Here is a 19,299-nt window from a genome sequence, read left to right on the forward strand (position 1 = left end):
TGTTTTATAATAGATCTACTAATAACAAAGGAACAGACAACGATTCCATCTGCGAAAGAAACGACGGAATTGCTATCTTGCACATAATGTTTATTAGTGTGTTAGTTAGTGTCTTGGAACAGTTTGGGAACAAGAGCGCTACGACTGAGCAAATATATATTATATAAATCAAAGTACACGTCAATACAGTGTACAGACTTTAGAAAGCAATTTCCACATATCTTCAAACTCAGTTGTCCGCGATTTAGTTTCTAAATATAAAAAACACGTCGCAGATCAGTTGCTCCCTGATGTAGATGTATCGCTCTTGTCCGCATCGTTCCACCTGGCTGTAATATTTTTTTGAATAGTATTTCCCAGGAATGCGTAGGAGCAGCCGTATTACAGCCCCGAAGTACAGTCTATGCTTCCTAGACACGATAACGGGTCCAGGTTAGCCAAGATCAGTGGGCTGCAGGGAGAGCACGCGTAATAGTCGGAACAACACGTGAATTCCCCTGCCCAATATCGTGCTTCGCTTCGCAACATTGCCTATCCTACTGTTCCCGTAGCCAGTGAGGCTATCAAGTCTGCGACGAAGAAAAGTAATATAGTATGCCTATATGCATCTTAATTTAACAGAACAAGTACCGTAACCGTTAATAGTAAGCTGTCATTTTTAATCGAAATTAAATTTTCAATGCGTTTAGTTCTATTTTGATACAATACTTACGTTATGAAAAGTAGGGCAAAGTTATTCTGCTGAAGCATGTGAATTTAAAATACAAAAACATAATTATTTAATTTACACTTTTCATCTTCATTTGCAGACGTAAACATAATACTTAACGATTGTCAAGGGAGAAAAATTCTCTCTTGGAGATATACTTAGAACTATAAAACGCTGAATCAAACGTATCATCTTGTAATGAAGACCTGTTGACAAATGTTATTTTCTGTGCTACGAGAACTTGTACGTTTTGTGTTCCGGACCACCTGTTACCACCACGTAACTAGTGGTTTGAGCTTGCACTATTAATTTTGTCAGTGTTTTGTGTTTTGTGATGTTATTGTTGTTTATTTATTTGATTGTTTATTTGTCTGTTTGCTTCTTATAACTTGTGATTTACCTTCCTTGGATGATTACAATTGCTTGAATTGACTTGATGTCAAATTCCTAAGCACTAAAGAGCAATATTTATTTGACCAACCTAAATTTTTGTCAAATTAGTCCTTATGTTGAGAATTCGATCTGCTTTGTCGAAAGGCACACCATTCTAGCACTAAAATCGCATCTTTGGCGACTTTTGAGTTTCGTGTAATTTTTAATTGACACCAAGTTGATTTGATTAGTGAACACTTTCTGAGACATTTGTTTATGAAATATTTTAGACCAATTACTGTTTACGATAATTCTTATGTTGATTTCGTACATCGAACATGTGTGTTATAACCATACACATGCATAAAAGGAAAACAGTTGTGAGTGACAACTAACCTGCTGATTTCTGAATTGAATCGTCAAGTCGTCTGTCTGGAAAGAATAGTAATGTCCTCAAGTTAAAAGTGACACTCCCACTTGGTAACATTTATAAAACACATATTTTAATGCCAACAGTCGGTATTTGACGTGGCGACTGCGTGCGGATTGCGAGATATCGATAAAACATGTCATTTTCCGAGCCTATTTTCCACATCCCAGAGTTTTACGATCGTTTCTGATTGTGACCCATAATCCCCAGAAGGTTTGTTGTTGTGATGATTGATATTCTAGGGAATCAATAGTAATATCGAACAACGCTACATCCCACTGATAAGACTTATCTACAGCATAATACCTTTACCTTAGTACCTTTTTTAAAAATTCGCCTTAGTTTTTTGTCATTTTCATAAATCTCATTGAGTTGTATTATATTTTTAATCAATACCACATAGATATCGGATTTTTACGTATAAAATATTAGCCGCCTCTGATTACTACATTTTGTCGTCTGCCAGTGCTGAGACAGCCTGTCGGCCGAAACTAAGTTTCAATTCGTAAAAATGTTTCCAATTTGAATATGCAAGAAAATGTACAGTTCAGAGTTATATCTCTGATATTATCTACTACCGCGTCAAGGTAGTTTTTGCCATATTCAGTTTCAAAATGTTTAAATCCTGTCAATGTCCATTGCCACTACATTGTATTGCATTGCATTGTCGACTCGAGTCGGCTATCTGTGCATTGCGCTCTTAGCATGGCAAAGAGGTGTTATACTTTGATGTGCTGACCGCAATTATCCAGGGTGTTTCCATGATGAAAGGTTGTTTTTTTAAGTCAAATTTACTCTAAATATTGAGACAGTTTTCCTGTAGAAAGGGTTAATCTGTGTGCGACCAGGTTTATTGAGTCACAGACGATCGATGCATCGATTATCAATAAGTAAGAATGCCGAGGCGCTCCCGATAGTTTTCCCAACCGCCTATACTAGTCACTATGCGAATTCTGGTTGAAACAGCAAACTTTCTTTGTCGTTTTTTGTCGAGTCACTAAGACTCGGCTTTCTCCCACAGGACATGGTCGATCACCTACGCGAGTGGCACTAAGGCGTACAGCAGCGTCACTGTAGACTCGTACTACCTAGCTTAATTAAAACGGCCCTAGTGCCGAACGTTCGATGTTCGGAAACTAAATTTAGTAGGGCCATCTGAATTCAAACTTTCACTTTTTTGTGGACAAGTCTTTACCGATATCTCGCGACCCGCGCGCAGTCGTCACGTCAAATATCGACCCTTGGCAATAACAAAATGTGTTTTACAATGTTACCAAGTAGGAGTGCCATCTTTAAATAATGAACAATTGCACGACCTTATGTCAAAAATGAACTGAAAATATGGACGTAAACCACTATTTCTCATAATCAGCACATAATTAAAACATGTTTAAAGCCCCTTTTTGCGATCCCTGGTATCGCCTTTGTTCTAGTTTGTAAGAGGAAAATGGAGATGTGATAGCCTTTAGTTTTCTAATGAATTGTAATATTTTGGTTATTTTTTTCTGATAAGACAATCTGGCGCAAACGTAGGCCCAACAATAAAATACGGTGTGAGACAGAATACTGTTGAAGATATATGTTCCCCTCCCACCAAGAATTGTAAAGAGAATACTGAAAATGATGAACGCTAGACTTAATACATTATCTATACAGCAAATACCTAAAAAAAATGAATGCATACTTTTCGCATGTTCATGAAAATATTGCAAAACCATTTCATGAGAAGACTTTAGATTGTCAGACACTTATCTTTAAATGTATTTTTCAAAATTACTTAATACTACAAAACACATTTTGCTAGTTCAATAACTGAAGTATACGAAATTTATGTGAATATTTCAAAATCACTAACTTAGACTGTCGACAGTCCCTTGTGCCTTATCTGTCGCTAATTGGTGTAGTGTCTCGCACGTACGACAGTGGGGATAGTAATCGTAGCTCCGAAGGCTCGAGTAGCGAGTGCAGTAAAGCAGGAGGGACTGTACTCGTTTGCAGGAATTGGCTTGGTATAAGTCATTTAATGAGATATAACGTCGGGAACATGGCCGCGACAGCAGAGGCAACATAACCGCAAATAACATGTCTCAGAAAGTCTTGGCAGCGCGAACATCAGAGTTTCTCAAAGGCTTTGCAATAGTCAAGCTCCATCGCCGTCGCCATGTTGCGTTGGTGTACAGTTTCAAGCTAGTCTTGCCGTGACCGGCTGATGTACGACGCTCTTTGCTGTCAATCATTTCTTCTGCGTCATATACAACAAGAATTTCCCGGTTGTTGACGTTAAGGGCAAGTTGGATAAGGACAATCTGTTGTATCATTGTATGCTTCCAAAATGCCCAGTTCGCGTTGTGATTCCCCCACGTCTTACGTACATGAGACCACACCAAAAAGAGACAGAAAAGGCAAAAGGGATTGTCGACATCTATCAGTAATCATTTGTTTATCATATTCATATAAATTATATATGAATATATATATATTATATATATATATATATATATATATATATATATATATATATATATATATATATATATTATAAATCACATGCTTAGATATTGAGATATAAATATACATATAGATATAAAATTTTGTACAAATGTAAGTCTAAAAGAGACACATACCCGGATTTTGAGTAATCACCAACAACGAGATTAGTCATTTTCACAAACAAGTTGTCACAAACAAGTTGTCTCCAAATCAGCAATAAAAGTAATGGCTAAGGAATTCATTCAGGCGTGCAAAAGATTGTACTGTCGAACGAAGATGCTCAACCTTACAAAAGAACTTACGCATTTCAATAATGGAGTCCATAAATCCTGAAATAGTACAAAAAGTGAGAACATTTTAAGAAAAAAACAAAATAATAGAACTGTGAGAACAGTTTTAAAATTATTACACAACTTTTTATCGTTTTAACAAGATAAATCAGTTCGCAATCGAGTATTAAACTGCACTCTGATAACAGAGAAGATTAGAATGATTTGGGTACACAGTAGTTACATTGTTGATACAAGAATCTACTGTGCTGCAGCGAAAACGAGGCGCAAAATTTAAAAAAAAATTACAAAATCACGCTTATGTCACAGATAGAACAGCTGGAAAATATATATAAGGAGGAATTTCATATATATATATATATATATATATATATATTATATATATATATATATATATATATATATATATATATATATATATATATATATATATATATATATATATATATATATATATATATATTCAAAAGTAGTTAAACAGTTTAAATTCACTCGGATGGAAATAAATACAGCAATGATGTAAAGTAACGTCATGCAAGTGCAAGCAATAGATCATATGGGTTCTCTATGATTGTGTCATATGAATGATGAAGATATGACATCAGCAGGATTAGTTTATAACAATTAATATACAGCAAAGAAATAACATCATCAAAATTTCCTAGGTGTTCATCAGTTATTTACCAAGGCGACTGTTTCGGGGATTTGAAAACAATACAGTCAACTGCCTTGGCTCCCCAAGCAGTACTGATCAGGTACCACCACACCTCAAGTTATTCTGAGTCTGATGTTATATATGATGTAAAATCTCCTAGGTGTTCATCAGTTGTTTACCAAGGCGACTGTTTCGGGGATTTGAAAACAATACAGTCAACTGCCTTGGCTGCCCAAGCAGTACTGATCAGGTACCACCACACCTTAAGTTATTCTGAGTCTTATGTTATATATGATGTCTTTCGGTGTTACATTGAATTTTTCAAAAAGTTGAGGATGTCTTGACATAGCTTTATGAAACTGTCTGATAATTTTAGGTTGTTGTCCTCCTTGAGACAACATCCTGTTGTACAGGCTGGCAACTCTTGGAAGAAATCTTCTATTAGAAGTGTTGCGCGAGCAATGCGAAGATATTCTGACAATACAGTGCCATAAAAAATATACGAAGGGATGTTACTTTCGCGATCTGGCATTCGCACTATAGAAAACTTGAAATCATCGCACTTGTCAAAGAGTTTTATAGACGAATATTCCCTCTACTATAGATATGTCCAATTCGAGAGATGTAGCATGTTGTCCATTATGCTAACACTTCAACGTGAGCTCTGCAGGATATATTTGCTCGTATGATCTACAAAACTCTCCACCATCATTTAGAAGACATATGTCATCGATGAATCGTGCGCATCCATGAAATTTGCGAGCACGAGCTATATCGGTATGAATGAGTTTTGACATGAATCTATACTCATGCCTGTGTAGATATAAATTTGCCCAAATGGTGCTGGATCAATACCCATAGGAATGCCTGTGTTTTGTAAAAGGAGTATGTTGCCTATCTGGAAATAGCTTTCAACTATGAGATGTTTTATAGCAGACTTTAGTGATGCCTGAGAAAAACAAAGGCTTTGTTTCTCTTTGCGCCAAAATGCCTTAGAAGTCAATATATCGTTCAGTTCACCCTCAAATACAAAGTCAACTATGTTGTACAATTCTTTCAGTAGATCTGTATGTTCAATTTTGGTGTATAGTGTACTGAAATCGAATGTTGAGATGCATTTGGCCTTTTTCCTAGTGTTGATGACGTTCAACTTTTCAATTACTGGAGAGGAATTTTTCACAACCTAGAAAGTTTTGATGTTGCTGTAAAATGTGTCTATTTGACGAGGTAGACAACACAAAATACCGGTAACATACCGTTAAAATGTCAGCGGAGTACAAATCAAACGTTTCAATCGAAATCAACGACGAAGAAACACAAATTCATAAAAATTCTAGTATCGGCGGTATTTTTTGTTCTACACATATGTTTTAATACTCCATATTTCTTGTTTCATTACCTCCCACTTTTGCATTTCAGGGATTTGAAATAAGTTCTACTAAACAGCTGATTTTTTTGTTTACGTTTTAAAAGTAGTCCGGGTCCCATATCCACCACATGTGGAATATACCTATAGTGCGACGTCATACTATAGGGATAACTGGGTCTATGTATGTGATAAATATATATATATATATATATATATATATATATATATATATATATATATATATATATATATATATTATATATATATATATATATTCCTCTCTATATACATTTCCCACCTGTTTCTGTCTGCGAAATACGCGTGTTTGTGCATTTGGCGCCTCGTAAGCGAGACTGTAGTTTATGTCATTTTAATCACTAAGCACTAGTTATGATATTTGCACCATATTTTGCAAAATATTCCATTGCTGACAAACTCTCAGAGACATTTATATTTACTTATTCACAATAATTAATAAAGTAATATATCCAGAAATACCGCACCAATTTTTATGAAACATTGTACGGATGTTGAATTTCAAGTTGCGTAAAAGCATACTATGATTCAACATCATGTCCAATAATTATTAAGTGACTTGTTAATAACCTTTTGTAATTAGGACGGTAGTCAAGATTTTGCTTTACATTTTACCATAATGCTTTTGGTAAAAAATGTCAGAATTGTCAGAAAAAGAACCACTGCGCTGCTGTATGGAGGAGCAGGCTTAGATACAAGAATACAGACACAAACAGCATATAAGTAAAACCTTATGTGACATAAGTGGTTCTCACAAATACATAAAACCACAGAAACAAATCAAGAATATCAACATGTACATGCGAGAAAAGTCTACAAACTCAGGTGAAGACTTGTTTAAACAAACTGAAAACGTGTCAGAGGTGTAATTTCGGCAGAATGCATTGGTGAAAATTGTGAAGGTTAGAATAGAAGATGTTGACACCAAGCGGAACATGAAAAAGTAACACAGTATACCTAGTTTCCATTGTTGGTGAATATGCCAAGTTCCATCATAGCTAGGGCCCCGGCCTTTGCTCCAGAGCAAAATTAGACAGACTGGTAAACGGTTGAAGTAAGTGGAGCTCTTCAAATTTTCGTTTAATTTTGTCAGTAAGTTTGAGATCGAGTACGGATATAGAATGTGACTTTAAGAATAATGTTCTCCATTCACAGGTGCTATTCATGCAGTGTTTCCCCTTAAATAACAACAATGTGACCGAAGAAATTTGACACTGTCCGTCTCACGGCCTTATCTTAAAAATTAAAGTTCGTAACATTTCATGTCGAGGTATATATTTTTTAAAAATCGCTCCTGAAGGAGGTTATTTGACAGTACGATAGAGTTTGAAATGCAGCCAACTGAAACCGGAGATACGTCAACTTTTCAGGCAATATCATTAATAACAACTTTGTTTACAATATTCTCATTTAATATCACGGTCAACACCTTCTGATCTATTTTGGGATTTTCTGATCTTGAGGTTTTCTGATATTTACATGATAAATTTGTTAGTTTCACTGTAATTGACTACTATTTTGCAAAATTTTATTATCAAAAGTTTATGTTTATGGTTTATAATTTCAGGCTGCTAAAATTTCCTGCATAATTCTTTAGTTTGCAAAATTCGCCTGTTTGAAGGGTCTTCATAATGATTGACATAAAAATCACAATTCAAAATTTCCATTCAGTCCATGTAATATATTTTAAAATTTGCAAGTTCAAAAATCACATTTTTATATATGTCCAAATAACTTATAATTTCATCAAATAAATTCAGATGTAAGACATACTTGCAAAAGTGAAACCAAAAATTGACAGTACAAAAACACATTTTTATTGACTATCATTTTTATTCAACAATTAATGAATAAAATAATACAGATTTACAACAAGAAAATTGAACTGAGATATTTTACAGGCAAAAAAGTAACTTTGCATCGGCTTTCTCAAAAACAAATCTTTTTTGGAATTTGCGCAGCATATTATTATCAGTCTGGCATTATTACCTCTGTCATAAAAAATAATTACATTTTTGGAAGAATAAAACAGGCAATTGATATTTGAGACGGCGTTCAACTGAACGCCGTCTCAAAGAATGCTTGAGATGGCGTTCAATTGAACCCCATCACAAAGAATGCTTGAGACGGCGTTCAATTGAACGCCATCTCAAGCATTCTTTGAGAAGGCGTTCCATTGAACGCCATCTCAAGCATTCTTTGAGATGGCGTTCAATTGAACGCCATCTCAAAGAATGCTTGAGACGGCGTTCAATTGAACGCCATCTCAAGCATTCTTTGAGATGGCGTTCAATTGAACACCGTCTCAAACCCTGTAGAAATGATGTTCAATTGTGCACTGTGTCTAGGAAAATTTATTGATATCTGATGTTGTCATGGTCAAAGCATAGAAATATGAAATTGTATGTGTTACAATTTTCAATAGCAAATGACAGGAATAATTCTAGGACACAGGGCCTTGTACTTGTTAAGAAATGACCTATACCTTTCCAAACAAGTGAATTTTACTGAATACATGAGACCTTCACACAAACACCTGATACAGTACACAGCAAAACTTGTGTTCAATTAAGTCCTGCTTTGGCATGACTTAGATAAGCCAAAACAAGCCCAAAGTAAGTCTGAGACCCACAGAATAGCTTTCAACACTACATTATCTCTTACAATGTGCAGGAAATCACATATAAATGTAATTCAGTGGCAATGATAGTTATCACCTTTAGACTCAATGGCCCAAGACAAGGTGAGAATGAGACATGCAGACTTTGCTGTCAAGCGGGGTATGCTTTGGGCTTGCTTTAGGCTAGCCTTAAACAAGCTTAAGACTGGCCTTAGGCTTGTTTTCTGCTAGCCCTGGACATGCCTTTCTGAATGGAAGTTTTGCTGTGTAGTGTTGCTGTTTCACTAAACTACCGAATAAGAGAGCAGACAGTGAGAAGGGCAGCTGCATTGGCTACATGTGCCACAAGAAAATGACAAGCTCAATTGTATACAACTTATACAACTTAATCTAATTTAAGAAATGTACAGAAAGAAAATTAACAAACTTTTGTCAGTAATACAAGAAGAATTCCTCCATTACATCCCGTTACATCACTGTCACTACAGTCTCTGAGTACATGTTTACTTTGATTCCACCAGATCATTCATCCGATGAAGTTTCATTGCTCAGCACGTGGTTGTTAAACATGTCCAGTTTCCAGGTCTACATACTTTCAGGTCTTGGGCTTATCATAGGAAAAAATATCGCTGTAGATTTGATGTTCACTTCTCATCTACACGTAGTTTCTGTACATGTGACTTACACAGACCACAAGACCACAATGGTTAACGCTTCCAAGGTGTCTATCTCTTATTTGAATTATTGTATCCTTTTGTTGACAAAATGTCTACATTGTTTTTTCTGTCTGTATGTGTTGTCATTGGTGACTTCTTTTGGCCAGAAGCTGTGATCAGAAAAGATAAACAAATGGTCATGATATTGACTTAGAAAAAAACAACATGTAATGATATGTCATGAAAAATACAACAAAAACTGTTGATGACACTGCACTCCCATTTTATAGAAATACTCAGTGCTAGCAAACACATACAGCAACATTGTATTCCTACAGAATGATTACTAAGAAAATTCGACTGCAAATCATTCTTATACTGAAGCATATATGAAGTACTTCATCTCATAATGACCTGGGCACCTAATTTGTAAGAAATGGGATAAACACTTTCAAAGAAGAAGATAGTTTGATCAAAAGTGGAAAATATTGCCACAAAAATACAAATATGAGAATTTTGCCATCATTTCAATGATGAGGTTCATTTAAACAACGGCACATCTACCGGTACATCACACATGGCATGACTACTCAAAAATCAGCTCAACATGAGCAGAGGTTTGGAAGTTTTTGATCTGGACGGACAGATAGACAGACATACAAACACTGTACGGACATACAATGTATAGTCAGACATATCACATGCAGATATTTTGATGCCATTGCATACAACCTCCCAGTTGCCATGTGTATGGCAAATGGGAAGTAAAAAATTGGAAAATTTTAAGCAGAAAAATATTATTGGTTTAGTTTTCAATAAGCTAAATTTTGTGTAGAAATAAACAATATTCTGACTTGGCTTTCATAATGATTAAAACTGTGAGCTTAATTGATGATCCAAATGTAATAACACATACATATACACTTAGTGGTCTCAAGTTAGCAAAAATTAAATATTACATGTGCATGAAAAGTGCATTATTATGCTTTAATCACTTACAGTGCCCAAAGGGTGTGCTGAAAATGAAATGGCAGGAAATGAAAGTGCTATAACATATTTGGAAAGGAATTTGATATTCAGAAATGTTTTAAGTTCCTCCTTTGCAATGTCAATTTTTTCTCAGACACCCCCACCCCTGCATGTAGTACATATAACTGTTTTCAAGTCCCCGCCATTCCCTGTCCTGAAGTGTTTGTGAACACAGTCTTATTACTGGAAAGAGAGAGAATGTTGGACAGATTTGATCTTTGTCAGATGATCACACTTACATTTTAAGGGTTAATGAAAGGCTGGTGGACTGGTGGTCTTTTCTTACAGGTAATAAGTCTCCCATACATCATCTCTGTGTCAAAATCCTGAAAAAGAAAATTTTACAGGAGTCATATGTCTAAATCATTGTCCCTCACTGAACACTTACATGATATACCAGTAGTTTATTATTACATCACAGATAGAGTTGGACTGTTGTCTATAAAATCAATAATTACAGTATACATGTATGGTATGAGAAATGACAAAGTTCCACTCACATTTATGAAATATCTACTCTATGCTAGCCACCACTGACTTTACATGTATGTCATATAAATTCTCTGACATCATTTCTTATCTTTCTATGCCAAAATAAGTATAAGTTTATACAGAAAGATGCATCCCAAGCATTTCCATCTGTGGCAGAGATCTTGCTAGAACAAATAATTAATAAGATGCTCGTAAAAAATACAATCTTGTGCAGATAAATGAACATATGGGTGATTTTTTCACTCGTTTATTACTCAATTTTCTTAATATTTACTTTTGTTGAAGATGACACTGCATCCATGATGAATTTAGAGATGGGCTTCTTTTGTGAATTATGCCCAGGGGAGGTTTTTGGTAGATCCTGATAATAACTGGACAGTTTGTCTCTCCTGAGATCATTTAAGCTCAAACTTCACAGTTTGTATGGCAAATACAGTATGCTGATGGATCAAATACAGAGTTGATGATGTAGTGATTAATTCTCTATCTCAACCTCTACTGTTCTTGTCACACAAGGAATGATTTACAAATCATGATTACAGCTGAGAAAAACAATCAAGTGATTTTTCTACAATGTTATAAAAATATGGCTCGACATTTTAAAGTTCTGTTTGGTCGCATAAATGGTTTTCTAATGGCCAGTATATTGACATACCCCCCTCCCACTGTATACAGACTGCAGCCCTTTTTCCCCACAATCAGAGGGGCTTGGATTTGTAAACAATGGTTTAACAATAGGTTAAACAAAATATAACATTACCTTCATTCAAGTTTCGCTCGCCAGCTAGTGCATTCACAAGCATTTCTTGGTAAAGCTCACAGGCTGAGGAATCATTGAAAAGATTTGGCCAAACTTGCTGGATAAACAGCGTCAATATTCCCATGGATGTTTACATTCCATTCCGCACCTCAAAAGTCGAGCCAATGTGTTATGTAATGAGCTTAACCCGTCCTCATTGCTCCGATGTGTGGCTGATCGGTCAGCGCTGGAACCCGTCTTTGCGCATTTATCACGCTACGAGATCTACAAGACATGTTCTCCCTGGCATAAATGTGATGAACTGGGCAGTAGTTCAACTGTCAGTCAACTTCGACGAGCAGTCTAGATAAATTAGTGGTAGTGTACTCTCTCGCTGATGAACGCTGCTGAAGTCGCTGGTCTTACACAAACTGTAAACAATTCACGAACAATCATTTCATGGCGGCATATTCCATTTTAATATACAGGTACACCTAGGGCTTGCCGCGCGGTTGTGTTAAAGGTACATGTTGTTCTCTTATGCCGTAAAGTTTTCCTACTGTTTAAAATACTGGGTAGTATGTTACAGTCTTCATGATTGTTGTGGAGGTGTAGTCAATGATATGTTTCTCGTTAAGCGAGACGCCAACTCTTACACCAAGTAAGATGGTCTTTGCAAATTAACATAGTAAAGGTCACGGGTCACCCAGCTGTGAGGCTTTTGCATTGTTTAAGTCGAACGTGTAAGGTAAACGGCGCGGCATTCGAATGATTTTGTTATGTCCACTGCACTAATTTCTACGTTGGGAAAGGTTACTGATTCCGAATGTAGAACATCCATTACTCCGACGATTAAATGGCAGGACTACATAGAAACTGCAACGGAAACCTGGATATCGCCGATGAATTTGATGTCTGTCAACACTGTTGTGGAGCTGGAGTGACCGTGCTGTTCCCGAGAAATGATGTCAGCACTTGCAGAGCATGCAGAGCGAAAGGAATTGTGATCGTAGCGTGAACGTTAAGAGGTGAAAGCACTGCCAAACGGACCCTTTGGAGTTATGTTTGAGAGGATGGTACGTAAAAAGCTATATTTTCAGTTATATCAGTGGTTAGGGCATCTCCATTGAAATGATTTTACCTGACACAGTGACAGTCACCAACGATAAGGGACTCATCATTAGGGAGCCTTCAGAAATTACAGGGGGGGGGCAATTGGGGGAGGGTCACTTTTTAGAAAACAGTTCAAGGGGAGAGTCACTTTTTTATAACCTATCGGGGGGAGGGGGTCAGCTTTTGACAGAAGCTGATTTTATGGCCAAAACTTTGATTGTCCATGTGATATTTCCTGAATAGGAAATCACCAACAAAATATGTACACATTATCCACAAGTTTCACAAGCAAAGAAGATAAAGTGGTATCCTACACATCTTGAACAGTTAAAACTGATAAAAGACAAGAGGCAAAAACATATGCAACAGGTGGAAAAGTGTATATCTATTATCAAATGTACATAAATTCAAAGATATTGTCAGTTTTATATTGGAAAACTTGTGCATATTCTCTCATAGGCTACGTACCATGTACAGTAAATCAACTTTTGAGTGAAATTCAAAAATCAAATTTCTTCAAGTGCACAACCATGGACTTACAACCACTCTAGTTTCATCAAAAACATTAATATAAGTAATCAAGCACACATACATGCACAGATTTACCTAGTTTTGTATTGGAAAAAAAATTATTCATTGTCTCACAGACCGCCATGCATAGTGAATTGACATTTCAGTGAAATTCCAAAATCAAATTTCTTGCTCAATCATGGACTTACAACCACTCTAGTTTCATCAAAAACATTAATATAAATAATCAAGCACACATACATGCACAGATTTACCTAGTTTTGTATTGGAAAAAAAATTATTCATTGTTTCCCTGTAGACCGCCATGCATAGTGAATCAACATTTCGGTGAAATTCCAAAATCAAATTTCTTGCACAATCATGGACCTGTAACCACTCTAGTCTAGTCAAGAACAATAATGTAAATAATCAAGCATACATAAATGAACTGATTTATCTAATGTTGTATTGGAAAAAGGTATTCATAATTTCATCATTGACCACAATGCACAGTGAATCAACATTTCGGTGAAATTCCAAAATCAAATTTCTTGCACAACCATGGACTTGTAACCACTCTAGTCTAATCAAAAACAATAATGTAAATAATCAGGCATACATAAATGCACAGATTTATCTAATTTTGTACTGCAAAAAAAATATTCATAGTTTCATCATAGACACCATGGATACAGTAGTGAACCAGCTTTTTAGATGAAATTCAGAAATCAATCTCTCGTACACAAATGCACATTTTACTTTCCAATTCAAGCAAAGTACATTTAAATACATTATCAAACAAATATATATTACATGCAGATACGGCATGTTTTGTGGGGGAAAATTGTCAACAATTTGCCAGATAGACTCCATGTATTATGATTCGATATTTTTGGATGAAGCACTAAATGAGCCACATCTTTCCTTCTTATGGTTGCACAATATATGGTGACCCTCCCTCCAGTAATCATCTTTAGCTCAATGGAAACCATCATTGAAACTGCATCTGTGTGAGTTTCTTGTTTACAAACAATGTACCGGTATTTTGTTAAAGATATCCAGATGTCCCTCATCATGTGAGCTCCAACTTTTAAATTATATGATGTTGTAGATTATGACAGACTTTTAACTTTCACCAATCACCATCATACCCTAGTTACACTGTTAACATTGGTTGTACGAGTCAGATACGACCCTTGAACACAGTTTCTATGACTGCTTCCCTTTGATAATAATAGCTTTAAATTTTTACATCTTTAATTTTATTGTTCTTTAGTAAATTGTAAAATGTCAAATTTCATTTTTTCCTATCACTTTTGAATTTTCTCCTAATTTGAAATTTTAAATATTCATTTTAAGGTTTCTCTGGGAAAACACAGACTGAAGAAAAGATAAGAGATGGGAAAACTTCAGCACTCTTAAGCCAGCTGTGATAGTAGAAGTGTTCTTTGTCCAGCATGCGAACAGGTTCTTCAGATTGAAAAACATGTTGAAGTGAAGAACTATGAGTATAAGTCCACCGACACTGCATCCAGCAGGATATTGTTGAACACTGCAGCACACCGGATAATCAGAAGGCAGACAATCGGAAGAAAGGCAATCAAATGAGGCAACATTGCAATCAGACTTTTTTTTAATACATGCAGCAATATTGCTAAAGAAAGTAGGTGATAAATTCTGCTCTGAAAGTTTACAATTTTCAAGCTTAACCTCTGGGAAAGTGTGTATGTACATGTGCATTGTCAGCTAGGTGATATCAACATAAACTTCTGTACTGCTGTACTTGTACATGTAGGTGACTATTTTGATGCATACAGTATATATACCAACACCTCGAATATAGTGGAACATAGTATCAATTATGTTCTAGTGAAGGACTGATGTTTAATCAAAATGACATGCAGCAATTCACTTCTATTTTAAGCTTCACTGTTAACGATGCAAAGTTAATCAAACTGATGGATGTCGATTGTCTGTTGTCATGTCAGGCATTCGTTGTCTGGAGTATGTCACCTTTTTACATTCCAAGCATCTTCAAAATGACTCTTCTGATTCCTTTAAAATGTGGAGTACAGGTAACCAGGGATGACTTTAATCAGATTTGTTCAAATTGTGATGAAATATGCAAATTTGTATTTTTAAGGCTAATTTTATACTTTTTCGTCAAAAATTTTCAATAGCTTGATATATTTTGTCAACAGGTTCCTAAGGGTTATTTATGTATTAAAAAATCATGAAATCTAAAAATTTTGTAATCAGGGGGCAATTTTTGCCATTTTTGCTGAAAAATTGTTTCTCAAAAACTGCTTTTCTGATAGCTTTGACATTTTATATACAGGTTCCTGGGGTTTATTTCAATGTGATGTATTAAATTGTTATAAGATCAACACTTTTTGTATTTTTCTGGCAATATTAGCCATTTTGGTCAAAAAATATGTTTCTCGATATACTACTCACCTGATAGCTTTGGTTAACATGTTTTAAGAATGATCTTAATATAATTTGTTCAAATTATGGTGAAATCTTCCATGTGTATTTTGCTATTATTTTTTGTTACTTTTTGTCAGGCCATCCTGAAATGAGCTAACAAAGATTTCCACCTTCATCATCAACACAAGTATCACAAATTCTAGTTATTCTGTACATGTAACACAGTGAAGCTGTATCAGCCATAGGGACGCTAGTTTATAACTGTTAATTTTATTTTTCACTATTCCATAATCAAAATTTGCCACATGTATCTAGATTCTATAGCAGTAGTTGTGTAATTGGCATTGGTGAAAGATGCATGTATTCTTAAATACATGTATTCTTAAATAGGAAACACTCTGTGCTGTGTATTGATAATAATTTCTTCTGGGAACTTGCAAACTAGTTTGTTACTTTTAAAGAGAGGAATTATAGCCAAAGTGTACGGTACATTACATGTGTTTACAACATTGATTTGTTTTATTTTGTGATCAGTCACTAATAATCAAATTTCTGAGGCAGCCTTTACAACAATTAACAGTCAAAAGTTAAGAAATTGCTGCCTGTATGTGCAGGATTTGTGTGGTCTTTACCATTGTCTCCACACAATGTTTGGGAAAAGCTGGTGTTATGCGGGTAGACAAAATGTCTAATTTTTGTGTGTTTACATAATGTTATCATGTACATATTAAATTTTCTTAAATAAAAGATTAGTTCACTTAGATTTGCTGATTTTTTGAAATGCTGTTACCTACAGTAGTCTTTTATTAACTACTCACTTTTTACTTTGAAACAGTACAAACACCCTCTCAAATATATCAGTTTTATTCACCAATGATAACACAAGGTGGCCTATTTGTTCATCAGAAATGTTCCTTCTCCAACATTGAAATGGCCTGCTTGTGCTTCGAGATGGCCTTAAATTGAACACCATCTCAGGCAGGGTCAGCCCGTGCTTTGAAATGGCGTTCATTTGAACGCCACCTCAAGCAGGGTCAGCCTGTGCTTTGAGATGGCGTTCAATTGAACGCCATCTCAAGCAGGGTCAGCCTGTGCTTTGAGATGGCGTTCAATTGAACGCCATCTCAAGCAGGGTCAGCCTGTGCTTTGAGATGGCGTTCATTTGAACGCCATCTCAAGCAGGGCCAGGCTGTGCTTTGAGATGGCGTTCAATTGAACGCCATCTCAAGCAGGGTCAGCTAGCATTCTTCCAAAAAGACTGTACCAGGCACCTGCTACTGTGTCTACACAGCCGATGTTAGAGATCTTCAACAATATATGTAATAATTTTTAATTTTTGAAATTAAAATTTCTGAGACTTTAAATGCAGGTTATTTTGTGTTTCAAAGATGTCATAATGAAACCTGTCAGAAAAAGTTGATTTTTTACCTGCCAAAAAATAAGATTTTTGATGTTAAAGGTTGAAGATTTCTATTTTTCAGTTTTTAATACTTTAAAATGTCAGTTAAATAGAGAGAGTGTGAAATTGCAAGAATTTACGTGAAAATATCATGATTTGGTCAAGATCAGAAAATCCCAAATTAGATCAGAAGGTGTTGGTCGTTTAATTCAGTAATCAGTTAGGGACCCATTTATTTCAAATATTTCGCCGCTTACTTAATAAATAATTTGAAACATTTTACTTGCTTATTGATATGTCATTACGAAAATGCTTTATTATCAATTAAGCCATTGGTCACTATTAAAATCTAGCTTGCTGCAATAACCGGTCTGCTGACCGCAGGAGGGCAGCTGATGAAGGCTGAGTGATTCAGTCGACATATTCTACCGAATGCAAAATAGCTCTGAGTTACATGAATTACCGCGAATAGAATATGATTCCAGAGCAAGATACTTTCTTTGATGCACTAACATAAGAATGAGATTCTTGGACAAACGCGTCAATGGGTATCGTCGTTAGAGAACAACCTTCATGCATGCGCTATAGCTATTGTTTCAGAAGTTTACAAAAACTGGCACCCGCCGGTTCTATTTGAAGTAAACAGTTCTGTTCCGTGGTCTTACTGCTAAAACTAAGACACGTCGTTTTAAAGATTAGTTTGATGTATGGGTGAAAGAATAGAGACCAAATCAGACTTGGAGAGAACAAAATGTAAGAAGAACGATCTGAAAATTCAGAAGTGACTCAGTCGTATTTTTTGTCAAAACGCAAGAGACAACATTTTGTATTCACGATTTTACTGAAATGTAGACAAAATGACACTCATTATGTACGATTTTGTAAATCTTTCCATTTATCTTTCAATTCTCGTGTTATTAGTAACTTTATATCAGTGACATTAGTTCAATTCTTTATGAACTTTGTTCGAAATACCTTTTCAATGTGTCGCACTAGATTTAGTGATGATTTTTTAAAATTTTGCTTTCCATACCCTCAAGAGAGGAAATTCATTTTGCGTGTTTCGGTTATCTTCGTCCGCACTACAAAGCACCATATCATAAATACACATCAGTTCACGGCTTTACTGCAGAGATCTAACCAACGGTTTACATTTCTGACCGGCAATATGATACTTAATATTTTGCAAAGTCAGCTACACTGCATAAAAACCCTATAATACTTACTGTATTAACGTGGATTATTGCCTGTATTTTAGCTGAAGAGTGCATATACAGATGAATACAGTCAAGAATCCATTTTTTGTATTCAGCAAGCCTGTATTCATGTGGATTCATGTGAATTCACGTGTATTATACTATAATACAGGCAACTCATTAATGTGAATTTATCTGAATTATTGGGTTTTCATGCAGTGCTATCTGTCAAGGGGACTCAAAACTACTCTGAGAAATACGACCTGTGGAGTAGAAAACAATTTTATTGTAGTTAGAGGTAGAATAAATTCGTAATCACTTTTCAGCAGAAACACGCTCACTGAAAATTGATACGATGCAAATTTGACCAATGGTTCCCTGGCAGGAATAAACACAGCCAACTGATAAATAACTTGAAACATCAAAACAGTTGCAACGGTCAGAACCTTTTGAAGAATAGGAGATATGAAGAATAACTATGAAATTCATGCAAAGTTCTGCATTGAAAGAGATGCAGTACGGTGGCACATACATAAAGACCTGTTGCACACTACCTTCAGACACCATTAAATATGGCTAGTTTTAAATAAATCATTAGAGCATATTAAATGAAAGCAAATTTTAGATAAGATGCCACAAGAAAAGCCAAGGACGTGGCCATAGCCAAAACAAAGATTTTGTGAGACATCACGAGACAAGTTAGAGCTACAATGTTGAGAGCTAGTGTTAATATAAGGGTACAGGTTCATAGAAAGAAACCGCAT

At 35.5% G+C, this 19,299-nt stretch overlaps 1 long non-coding RNA gene across 1 annotated transcript; it reads right to left on the reverse strand.

The window, feature by feature from the left end:
• Positions 1–8,164: 8,164 nt before the first annotated feature.
• LOC139129566 (uncharacterized) lies at positions 8,165–12,287 on the reverse strand. Its single transcript, XR_011551615.1, has 3 exons — positions 11,909–12,287; positions 10,896–10,982; positions 8,165–9,797 (listed from the first exon to the last, which is right to left on the reverse strand). It is a non-coding gene; the product is annotated as an uncharacterized lncRNA (long non-coding RNA).
• Positions 12,288–19,299: the final 7,012 nt, after the last annotated feature.

The sequence above is a fragment of the Ptychodera flava genome, chromosome 3 (genome assembly GCF_041260155.1).
Source record: "Ptychodera flava strain L36383 chromosome 3, AS_Pfla_20210202, whole genome shotgun sequence".
Classification (NCBI taxonomy): Eukaryota; Metazoa; Hemichordata; class Enteropneusta; family Ptychoderidae; genus Ptychodera; species Ptychodera flava.